The sequence below is a fragment of the Phyllobates terribilis genome, unplaced genomic scaffold, assembly GCF_046119375.1.
Source record: "Phyllobates terribilis strain yellow unplaced genomic scaffold, ASM4611937v1 Scaffold_4__5_contigs__length_816908805, whole genome shotgun sequence".
NCBI lineage: Eukaryota > Metazoa > Chordata > Amphibia > Anura > Dendrobatidae > Phyllobates > Phyllobates terribilis.
Window position 1 is genome coordinate 675,434,756 of NW_027362764.1, and position 10,981 is coordinate 675,445,736.

The window sequence follows — 10,981 nt, forward strand, 5'->3', positions numbered from 1 at the left end:
ACCTCCTGGTGGTAGGTGATAGCAGGGCGCGGGGGTTTATAGCGCCACTGGTTACAGATTCACGGAGCACACTTATGGCCCTGTCCTTAAATTGGGCAAAGGTCAGGTCGGGGTTCTGAAAGAACATGAGGCGCAGTTGGGCCCTGTGGGCGCTAGACAGCAGACCTTCTATAAATTGTTCTGTTAGCAGCTTATCGGTTTCCTGCACACTGCCAGGGTCAGTTTGTTGAATAGCCCTCAAGGCTTCCTGCAGATTTAGGGCATAGTCTCTAATGCTGTCCTGTGCCCGCTGCCTACATCCATAGAACCTCATTTTAATCTCAGCGGAGGTACGTGTATCAAAGGTACCCCGCAGCCGGGCCAGGATACCCTTCACAGTCCTTTTCTCCTCAGTGGGCCATGATTTTACCTCCCTTTGGGCTGCGCCAGTTAACTGCCCTGTCAATATGCTGACCTTCTGCTCCTCTGTCAGGGGGTAAACCTGGAACAAACTGTATAGCCTTTCCTTAAAGTCAGTTAGGGCATGGGGCTCCCCTGAGTATTTGGGCAGCCAGGCCGCTCCAGGGATGTAGGGCAGGGAAAAGGGCATCACTGCTGCTGCAGCTGCGTTGGTGGTAGTGGGCGCCTCTGTGTCTGACATCTTCCTCCCCCCTAGTTAAGCGTGGCCTACCTTCCGGCGATCCTCTTCTGTAGGCCGCAGCTCCGCTGCTGCTGCTATGGACGAGGACCTGGCGTAGCGTCCTGATGACGTCAGCGTCGCTCTCTCTCCCTTCCAGGACCTTGCGCAGCGTCGAAGCGTGGGACGGAGCTTCGGATCTCACGCGGTTTTGACGTCCACGCCCCTCTTCTTCCCGCGCGGCGTCCTGAAGATGGCGTCCGATGGCGGGAAGCAGCTGCGGATGGCGGGAAGAAGGCAGAAGACGGCGGGAAACGGTCCAAGATGGCGTCCGATGGCGGGAATCGGCTACGGATGGCGGGAAACTTCGCCACAGGTAAGTTACAAAAGTCTTTTTCAGGCACGCAGTACCCGGTGGTTGCGGGCACGAAATCATGCCGACTACGCCAAAGCTGACTGGCCCCCTGGGCCGTGGGGCACTCGGATCCGGGCAATAGGGAGACGATGGGGGTAGTAGTGGCGACCCGGTTCCGTGGCTCAGGGTGGTCAGGCCAATGGTAGTCTGCTACGTTCTGCTGATAATGTCCGACTACGCCACCCGTGGATTGCGGTTATTAGGAACCGCTGCTGCATGCAGACCGCTGGGGCTGATGAGGTGTGCAGCTAGGGTAGTGTGACTCCCCACGGGAAGAGTGCGGCCCCAGGGCAGTATAATGGATGGTGGGAGTGATGGTAGTGATAATCCCAGTGCTGATAGTGCGGGAGGAGCAAGGAGCACACAGACAACAAGTTGCAGTCCAGGGTCTTTACTACAACAGGTAAACTGACCCATAAACAGTCCCGGCTAGGAGGGGACCTGGATGTCTGAGAGCAACGGGGAAATTGGCCCTGGTCAGGGTGAGGGTGTAGGCCTACTGTGCTTTCTGCGCTCCTTCTGGCTATCTCCTCCTGATAGGGTAACAGCCCACGTTTCCGAGCTTTCTGTGTATTCTCGCCTTTATGGCCTGCGACGTGGGTTCCTTTCTGCTCCCAGCCTTGTACGGCTTTACTGGTCCCTTCGGTTGTGGCAGGGCCTCCAGGCTTCTTAGGCCAAGGAATGTACAGTCCCTTGCGGACTGGTTCTCTGCTGGGGGATATGGAATTCTTCCAGCCTCAGACACCAAAGTCTGGTAAAATTAAGTCTTTTCTCTGCCAAGACAGGCTCTCTTTGCCTCTTGTCTCTGGCTTGTGGCTCTCCTCCTGCCACACTTCCTCTTAGGTGCAATCAACTTTCTGTCCCTGCTCCACTCTGGGACACGTCTCAGAGCTGAGACAGGCAATCCAGTTCTCTCTAACCCTGCCCCCAGCACCAACTTTTATAGGGGCAGCCTGCTCCCCCTACTGGCCTGAGACAGGAAGCATTGCATGCTAATATTCCCCTGACCAGAGAACCTCCCCCTTGCTCTCAGACACAGCTTTAATACATTTTGTGGCATCCAGGCCAGGGTGACACACATGGTGACGGAGAGGTTGTAGGGGCAGCGTGTGCATGCTGGCTTGTGTGTGAGAGTGCGCTTCCTAGGTGTGGCGCGCTGCAGACAGTCAAAGGGATTGTTCCCTTTCATTAAAAGTTAATCCCCGGCTGCAGCCTATTAGAAAGCAACTAACCGCGCTCTACTCACCCTACACGGGTCTACCGGTGAGTCTCGCCTCTGCTCCCGGCCTGTGGCATTGGCCGTGAAGCTGACGTTCCGTCGACAGCGCTGCAGCCGATCAGTGAGCTCAGCGGCTCTGAGTGGGGCGTTGTGTCTACAAGACCATTTAAGGAAGCCAGCAAAAAAATTGAAGAGAAGGGAAAGCACAAAAGGACCTGGTCTTGCTGAGCACTGGAAAGGGCAGCTGGCAGCCAGACGTCAAAGTAGAAAAGCAGCAAGTGAGAGGCTAGTCTCTGCCTACGGCCACACCACCCTGAACACGCCCAATCTCGTCTGATCTCAAAAGCTAAGCAGGGTTGGGCCTGGTTAGTACTTGGATGGGAGACCACCTGGGAATACCAGGTGCTGTAGGCTTTTGCTTTTTCCTTCCTTCCACCAGCAGGGGGCACTCTCTTCTATGCCTTTTTTCCATTCCCTTTCACAAGTGCACACATTCATTCTCTTTTCTTTTTTTCATTTGCTTTCTCTCTTGCGCTATTTCATCTCTGCAAAATACCAGCATCCTTCTGATCACTGTGGGCCTCCAGCATTGTTGCTTCTTTACTTTTAATACTAGGCTCGTTTTCACCAGGACCAGCGTCTCCCCCGTGGCTGGAGGCAACCACCGGTAACCCCAATCAGAAGACCTTTGCAGGCAACACGACCCTCCCCCCTGAAGAGCAGCTCAAAGTCACTGGCAACCATCTCACCCTCTTACTTCATTCACCCCTGGACGTCTCGCTCCGCCCCCAAGTTACGGGTCCAGCTTGCTCTTTCTGTCACATTACCGCGATGAAGGGTTTAGCCTGCAGGAGACCCTGCGCCGAGACATTTTTGAAGACACCTGATGCGGCAGGTGAATCACTGCTAAACAAACCACACCTGTAGGGACGGCACAGACTTTGCATGGACCCTTCGGAGCCCGCCCCGTCACGGCCAGATTGCTCGCCACCAAGCGATCCTGAGAAAGGCTGGCCGGGCGATGGATCGAGCAGCTTCTACTGGCCATACCACCTTGGATATGCCTGATCTCATCTGATCTCGGAAACAAAGCAGGGCTGGGCTCGGAGAGTACTTGGATGGGAGACCTCCTGGGAATACCGGGTGCTGTAGACCATTTTGATGACGTTTTTACCTACTGCCCAGCTCGGCTAGCATGGAACGGCGCCTTGCCGGACACCGACCCAAAGTAACTTAGATGATGGAAGCCCCAAGGCCTCTGAGCCAGTTGGCAGATAAGTACGCTACCCCGCCGCCTTCACGCAGGCCTGACACCGAGATCCTTGTCACGGCTAGGAGTGCTTATTGACTCCGCTGCTCGCCGTGTGGAAATGATGGCGTTAAAAGCACCCGGGGCCGTGAAGGGGCCAGGCTTTCAGCAGGTGCCCAGGGAAGGTTTTGGATGCCGGCCGCCTAGCGAGGGCCAGAAGTAACATGTTTCTCTGCAAAGAAGCTTGTGTAACCAAGCCAGACGGCTGACAAAGAGCTAACCTCAGTGCAAGGAAGGCAAGGAAGGTGCGGAAGGAATTGGGGAGGGGGGGGTGATTCCTGCTAGGGCCCTGAAATCATAAAACAGGCAGGAGAGTCTGACGCATGGTGACGGAGAGGTTGTAGGGGCAGATAGGGGGTTTTGTCACGTGCGAGCACGTGTGCATGCTGGCTTGTGTGTGAGAGTGCGCTTCCTAGGTGTGGCGCGCTGCAGACAGTCAAAGGGAGAATAATAAACAATAATAGATAATAATTCATTATCAATCAAGTTCTCCATATGATAGAACATTTTTATGTCATAGGTGTAATTACCTTTTCCAACCCATAGGTGTCAGTGTATTTTGAAAAAACAAGTTTTTATATCTTTATTAAACCAATAATATCAAAGAATGTATACTCCTGAACCAAAATGAATAAATATATGAATGTATGAATGAATGAATAAATGAATGAATGAATTGTTGTGTTTACTCAGAAAATGTAAACATTTTTTTCCTTAGCAATATATATTTAATGAAGCAATACTCTTGTATTAGACATTACTTTATTAAATATTAATGTGTTTTCTCAATTGAGATATTGAACTCAAATAAAATCAAATGAGAATTAAAAAATGAAAAAATAGAAAAATAAGAAGTATAAAGTAAGAATAAAATTTTAAAAATGAAAAATAAAATTAAGAGTAAAAATAAGAATAAAAATAAAAATAAGGCCTTTAAATTTTAATGACAAATGCAGAGTAATTATATTCTCCATAAAAAATACCCTTATATCTCCATTATCTGGATGATTTCATATTTGTCATAACCTTGTACCACCAAAAAATATTAAATTATGCAACTTTGCATGTAATACCCTTCTTAATTATACCATAGTACCTTATTATTATTTCTTCTTTATTAAAATGTGTGGAAAATAAGTATTGATCAAAAGTGATTATGTAATCAGGATCAAAAACACATTTTCCCCCTTAATACCAAAAATATTATTTTATAAAATTTATGTATATATCAGAACCAAATTAAAAATAATTATTCTTCTAGAAATATTGTGCATAAATTTCATATCGATGAGTAGCATAGATTTGACTAAAGAGAGGTGTGTACCTATTTAGGTAACCATTAAAAATAATATTATAGTTATTCAAGAATATTATCATGTGGAAAATTATTCTAAATATAAATTTGCTTTGTAAACCATTTTGATGTGTGGTTGCCCTTATCCACTATTAGTTAAATCAAGAAATAATAATTATTAAAGAAATATAGAAATATATATATGTAGATACAGTGCCTACAAGTAGTATTCAACCCCCTGCAGATTTAGCTGGTTTGATAAGATGCAAATAAGTTAGAGCCTTCAAACTGCAAACGAGAGTAAGTTTTATGAACAGAAGCATAAATCTTACAAACCAAAAAGTTATGTTGCTCAGTTGAATTTTATTAAATTTTAAACATAAAAGTGTGGGTCAATTATTATTCAACCCCTATGTTTAATATTTTGTGGAATAACCCTTGTTTGCAATTACAGCTAATAATCGTCTTTTATAAGACCTGATCAGGCCGGCACAGGTCTGTGGAGTTATCTTGGCCCACTCCTCCATGCAGATCTTCTCCAAGTTATCTAGGTTCTTTGGGTGTCTCATGTGGACTTTATTCTTGAGCTCCTTCCACAAGTTTTCAATTGGGTTAAGGTCAGGAGACTGACTAGGCCACTCCAACACCTTGACTTTTTCCCTCTTGAACCAGGCCTTGGTTTTCTTGGCTGTGTGCTTTGGGTCGTTGTCTTGTTGGAAGATGAAATTACGATCCATCTTAAGATCCTTGATGGAGGAGCGGAGGTTCTTGGCCAAAATCTCCAGGTAGGCCGTGCTATCCATCTTCCCATGGATGCAGACCAGATGGCCAGGCCCCTTGGCAGAGAAACAGCCCCACAGCATGATGATGCCACCACCATGCTTGACTGTAGGGATGGTATTCTTGGGGTCGTATGCAGTGCCATCCAGTCTCCAAACGTCACGTGTGTGGTTGGCACCAAAGATCTCGATCTTGGTCTCATCAGACCATAGAACCTTAAACCAGTCTGTCTCAGAGTCCTCCAAGTGATCATGAGCAAACTGTATACAAGCCTTGACATGACGCTTTGAAAGTAAAGGTACCTTACGGGCTCGTCTGGAACCGAGACCATTGCGGTGGCGTACGTTACTTATGGTATTGACTGAAACCAATGTCCCCACTGCCATGAGATCTTCCCGGAGCTCCTTCCTTGTTGTCCTTGGGTTAGCCTTGACTCTTCGGACAAGCCTGGCCTCGGCACGGGAGGACAACTTCAAAGGCTGTCCAGGCCGTGGAAGGCTAACAGTAGTTCCATAAGCCTTCCACTTACGGATGATGCTCCCAACAGTGGAGACAGCTAGGCCCAACTCCTTGGAAAGGGTTTTGTACCCCTTGCCAGCCTTGTGACCCTCCACGATCTTGTCTCTGATGGCCTTGGAATGCTCTTTTGTCTTGCCCATGTTGACCATGTCTGAGTGCTGTTCACAAGTTTGGGGAGGGTCTTAAATAGTCAGAAAAGGCTGGCAAAAGAGATCTTTAATCCACACATGTGAAGCTCATTATTCTTGGTGCCTGAACTACTTCTTAATACTTTAGGGGGACCAAACAGAATTCTTGTGGTTTGAGGGATTGAATAATAAATGACACTCTGAATTAACTTTTAACGTTTTAAAAAAACAAAAAAACAAAAAAAAGTTGCTGCAGTGCATTTCCCACTTCCAGGCTGATCTACAGTACAAATGTCACAATGCCAAGTTAATTCCGCATGTGTCAACCACCTAAATCTGCAGGAGGTTGAATACTACTTGTAGGCACTGTAATACCTAATTATGTATTATAATTTCCTCAGAATTAAATATATTTTTGTACCTTCACATAAAGAAACATTTTTTTTTTCAAACATACAAACATACGAGGCCTCTGTCACATCAATCACACTTAGCAGCTGCTGATTTACTCATCTGTCACCTTCACTCTGACATTCACAGATCTGTTCAACTCAAACATTCCACATATGATGTTTTAGATATATATATATATAAATATATATATATATATATTTAACCCAAAATTGTTGTATCCCAATTTATTAATGCGCATTGCCATATCAATTGAATATCTTTATATTTATATACTGGATTTTGGCTGTTGGAGCTGAAAAGAGGATATTGGTAAACCAGGGGAGGAGTCCTGAGTAGATAATTTGCATATTCCCACTGCATTTTGGGGTAAGTGAAGAGTCTCCGCGAGCTCAAAGAACACTGGATTTTGGCTATTGGAGCTGAAAAGAGGACATCGGTAAACCAGGGGAGGAGTCCTGAGGAGATAATTTGCATATTCCCACTGCATTTTGGGGTAAGTGAAGAGTCTCCGCGAGCTCAAAGAACACTGGATTTTGGCTGTTGGAGCTGAAAAGAGGACATTGGTAAACCAGGGGTGGAGTCCTGAGGAGATAATTTGCATATTCCCACTGCATTTTGGGGTAAGTGAAGAGTCTCCGCGAGCTCAAAGAACACTGGATTTTGGCTGTTGGAGCTGAAAAGAGGACATCGGTAAACCAGGGGAGGAGTCCTGAGGAGATAATTTGCATATTCCCACTGCATTTTGGGGTAAGTGAAGAGTCTCCGCGAGCTCAAAGAACACTGGATTTTGGCTGTTGGAGCTGAAAAGAGGACATCGGTAAACCAGGGGAGGAGTCCTGAGGAGATAATTTGCATATTCCCACTGCATTTTGGGGTAAGTGAAGAGTCTCCGCGAGCTCAAAGAACACTGGATTTTGGCTGTTGGAGCTGAAAAGAGGACATCGGTAAACCAGGAGAGGAGTCCTGAGGAGATAATTTGCATATTCCCGCTGCATTTTTGGGTAAGTGAAGAGTCTCCGCGAGCTCAAAGAACGCTAGATTTTGGCTGTTAGAGCTGAAAAGAGGACATCGGTAAACCGCGCGCCTACTGGCGCGCGCATTTTGACGCTTTTTTTTTAAGCTTTTTTCACTGTTTTCAGAACATTAACAATAAGAACATGGAAGAGTCCAGGAGCCATTTGGTGAGCTGCATATCCTGCTACATGTTCACAGACTTGCCAGTGGAAAAGCCAAACTTCACATGCCAGAAATGCAAGCTTGTGTCCCTGTTGGAGGAAAAGTTGCGAATTCTAGAAGAGAGGTTAACTACCTTGAAAATCATTAAGGAAGGTGAAGAGTTCTTAGACAGAGCAGAATTATCTCTTCATGATTCAGAAAGAGAAGAAATTCGAACTGCACCTGACGAAACAGAGGAATGGAAGCATGTGACCCACAGAAGCAGGAGGATCGAGAGGCAGTCAGCACCCATACTGCTCAGGAACCAGTACCAGGCTCTCACGCAGGAGAACCATGAAGAAATACAGCAAAATAAGACTTTGCCAGCAATGAATAACCTTGTAAGCCCTCAGAATCCTCCTGGATGGAAAAAGAAGAATGTTGTGAAGAAAAAACGGAGAGTGGTGGTCATGGGGGATTCCCTGTTAAGAGGAACAGAGGCCGCTATCTGCAGACCAGACATAACCTCAAGAGAAATGTGCTGTCTTCCAGGAGCAAAAATTAAAGATGTGTCTGACAGGATATCAAGATTCTTCAGACCTACCGATCACTACCCATTCCTGCTACTACATGTGGGGACAAATGACACCGCAAGAAAGGACCTGGAAACCATCTGCAGTGACTTTGAAGACTTAGGCAAGAAAGTGAAAGAATTGTGAGTGCAGGTGGTCTTCTCATCCATCCTCCCAGTGGATGACCATGGAACAATGAGGTGGAATAAGATTCTACAGGTGAACAACTGGCTACGTCGATGGTGCCGTCAACAAGGATTTGGATTTCTGGATCTCGGAATGAATTACCTATACGATGGACTACTTGCTAGAGATGGGGTGCACCTTACGAAGACTGGAAAACATGTATTTGGAAGTCGCCTTGCTACACTCATCAGAAGAGCTTTAAACTAGAACAATGTGGGAAGGGAAGCAAAAGGCCAGAAAAAGCCATACAGCTGACAAATACTATTGAGATCTCTGCTACTGGAAGTGGAAAGGAAGAACAAAGACAAAACAATTTAAATAATAAAAATATGGGAGGAAGAGAAACCAATCACAAACTAAAATGTTTTTATACAAATGCACAAAGCATGGGCAACAAACAAGGAGAATTGGAACTACTAACGCAGGAAAAGGAATATGATGTCATTGGAATCACTGAAACTTGGTGGGACGATACACATGATTGGAATAAAAGGCTAAAAGGATACAACTTATTTGCAAGAAACAGACTTGATAAACGAGGAGGAGGTGTTGCATTGTATGTTAGAAAAGCGTATATCTGCACAGAGATTGAAGCTTCAGAGACTGGGAGTTCTGTGGAAACTGTTTGGGTAAGAATACAAGGAGAGAACAACGGAAAGGACACCATTGTAGGCATTTACTACAGGCCACCTGGGCAAGCTGAAGATATGGATGAACTCTTTATGTATCAAATGACCAAGTTCTCCAAAAAATATGACGTAGTGGTCATGGGAGATTTCAACTATCCAGACATTTGTTGGGAATCTCTGTCAAGTAAAACTAACAGGTCAAGCAAATTCTTATCCTCTCTTGCTGACAACTTTATCTTCCAAAAGGTAGGGGAGAAAACAAGTGGATCTGCTACTTTGGATCTAATCCTTATAAACAGGGAGGAAATGGTTGAGGAGGCAAAGGTGGCTGGGACCCTAGGAGGCAGCGATCATGCTATTATAGAATTTTGGATAACTAGAGGAGGAAGACATGTGAAGACTCAAACTTCAAGGTTAGATTTTAGAAAGGCAGATTTTAAGAGACTCAGAAAGAGAATAGGAGGGATCCAATGGCTGGATGTCCTTAAGGACAAAAATGTCCAGGAAGGATGGGAAATTTTTAAAAATGAGATTCTCAAAGCACAATCGTTAACAATCCCGAAAAGTAGGAAGAATGGGAAGCATTTAAGGAAACCAGGATGGATGAACACAGAACTTAAACACATGCTAAAAAGAAAGAAAGAAATGTTTATTAAATGGAAAGAGGGAGCCATATCTAAAGAAGATTATAATGCAGTCTGCAGATCCAGTAGGGCACGTATCAGGTTAGCTAAAGCTGACAATGAATTAAGGCTTGCAAGAGATGTCAAAAGCAATAAAAAAGGATTTTGGGGGTATGTCAAAAGTAAAAGAAAAGTCAAAGATGCTATAGGATTTTTACAGGATGAAAATGGAGAAATGGTAAGAGAGGATGTTGAGAAGGCCGAACGTTTTAATTCTTATTTTGCATCTGTTTTCTCTCAGAAAGAAAATGTAACATCAACTGATCTCCACTGTCCTTTTAAAGGAATAGAGGAATCCAAGTTATCTGTAAACAGAAAGATTGTGAGGGAATATTTAGCTAACATAAATGAGTTCAAGTCTCCAGGTCCAGATGAATTACACCCCAGAGTACTGAAGGAGATCGTAGAAGAAATTTTAGAACCACTCTCCATAATCTTTGAAAATTCTTGGAGAACAGGAGAAGTCCCAGAAGACTGGAGAGGAGCAAATGTTGTTCCTATCTTCAAAAAGGGGAAGAAGGTGGACCCAGGGAACTATAGGCCGGTGAGTCTGACTTCTATACCAGGAAAGATCTTTGAACAAATTATTAAACAACATGTATGTAAGTACATGGATAAGAATGAAGTGATTAACCAGAGTCAGCATGGGTTTGTAACTAACAAGTCATGTCAGACTAACTTAATTTCCTTCTATGACAGAATCACTGACTGGGTGGATCAGGGAAATGCTGTAGATATAGTATATCTTGACTTCAGCAAAGCATTTGACAAAGTATCTCACACCATCCTTATTGAAAAAATGACCAAGTATGCAATGGACCAGGCAACTGTTAGGTGGATTCATAACTGGCTTAGTGATCGGACTCAAAGGGTGGTTGTAAATGGCTTCACATCCAGCTGGATGAATGTCTCAAGTGGGGTACCACAGGGCTCCGTCCTGGGACCTGTATTGTTCAACATCTTTATCAATGATTTAGAGGAAGGAATTGAGGGTAAACTGATTAAATTTGCTGATGACACAAAGCTAGGAGGGATAGCTATTACTAGAGAAGAGAGAGAGAG

At 45.1% G+C, this 10,981-nt stretch overlaps 1 non-coding gene and 1 pseudogene across 1 annotated transcript; both read left to right on the forward strand.

Moving 5' to 3' along the window:
- Positions 1-2,545: 2,545 nt before the first annotated feature.
- Positions 2,546-2,664, forward strand: LOC141266600 (5S ribosomal RNA). Its single transcript, XR_012320631.1, has one exon. It is a non-coding gene; the product is annotated as a 5S ribosomal RNA (ribosomal RNA).
- Positions 2,665-3,285: 621 nt separating this feature from the next.
- On the forward strand, positions 3,286-3,405 carry LOC141267586 (5S ribosomal RNA; annotated as a pseudogene).
- The last annotated feature ends 7,576 nt before the right edge of the window (positions 3,406-10,981 follow it).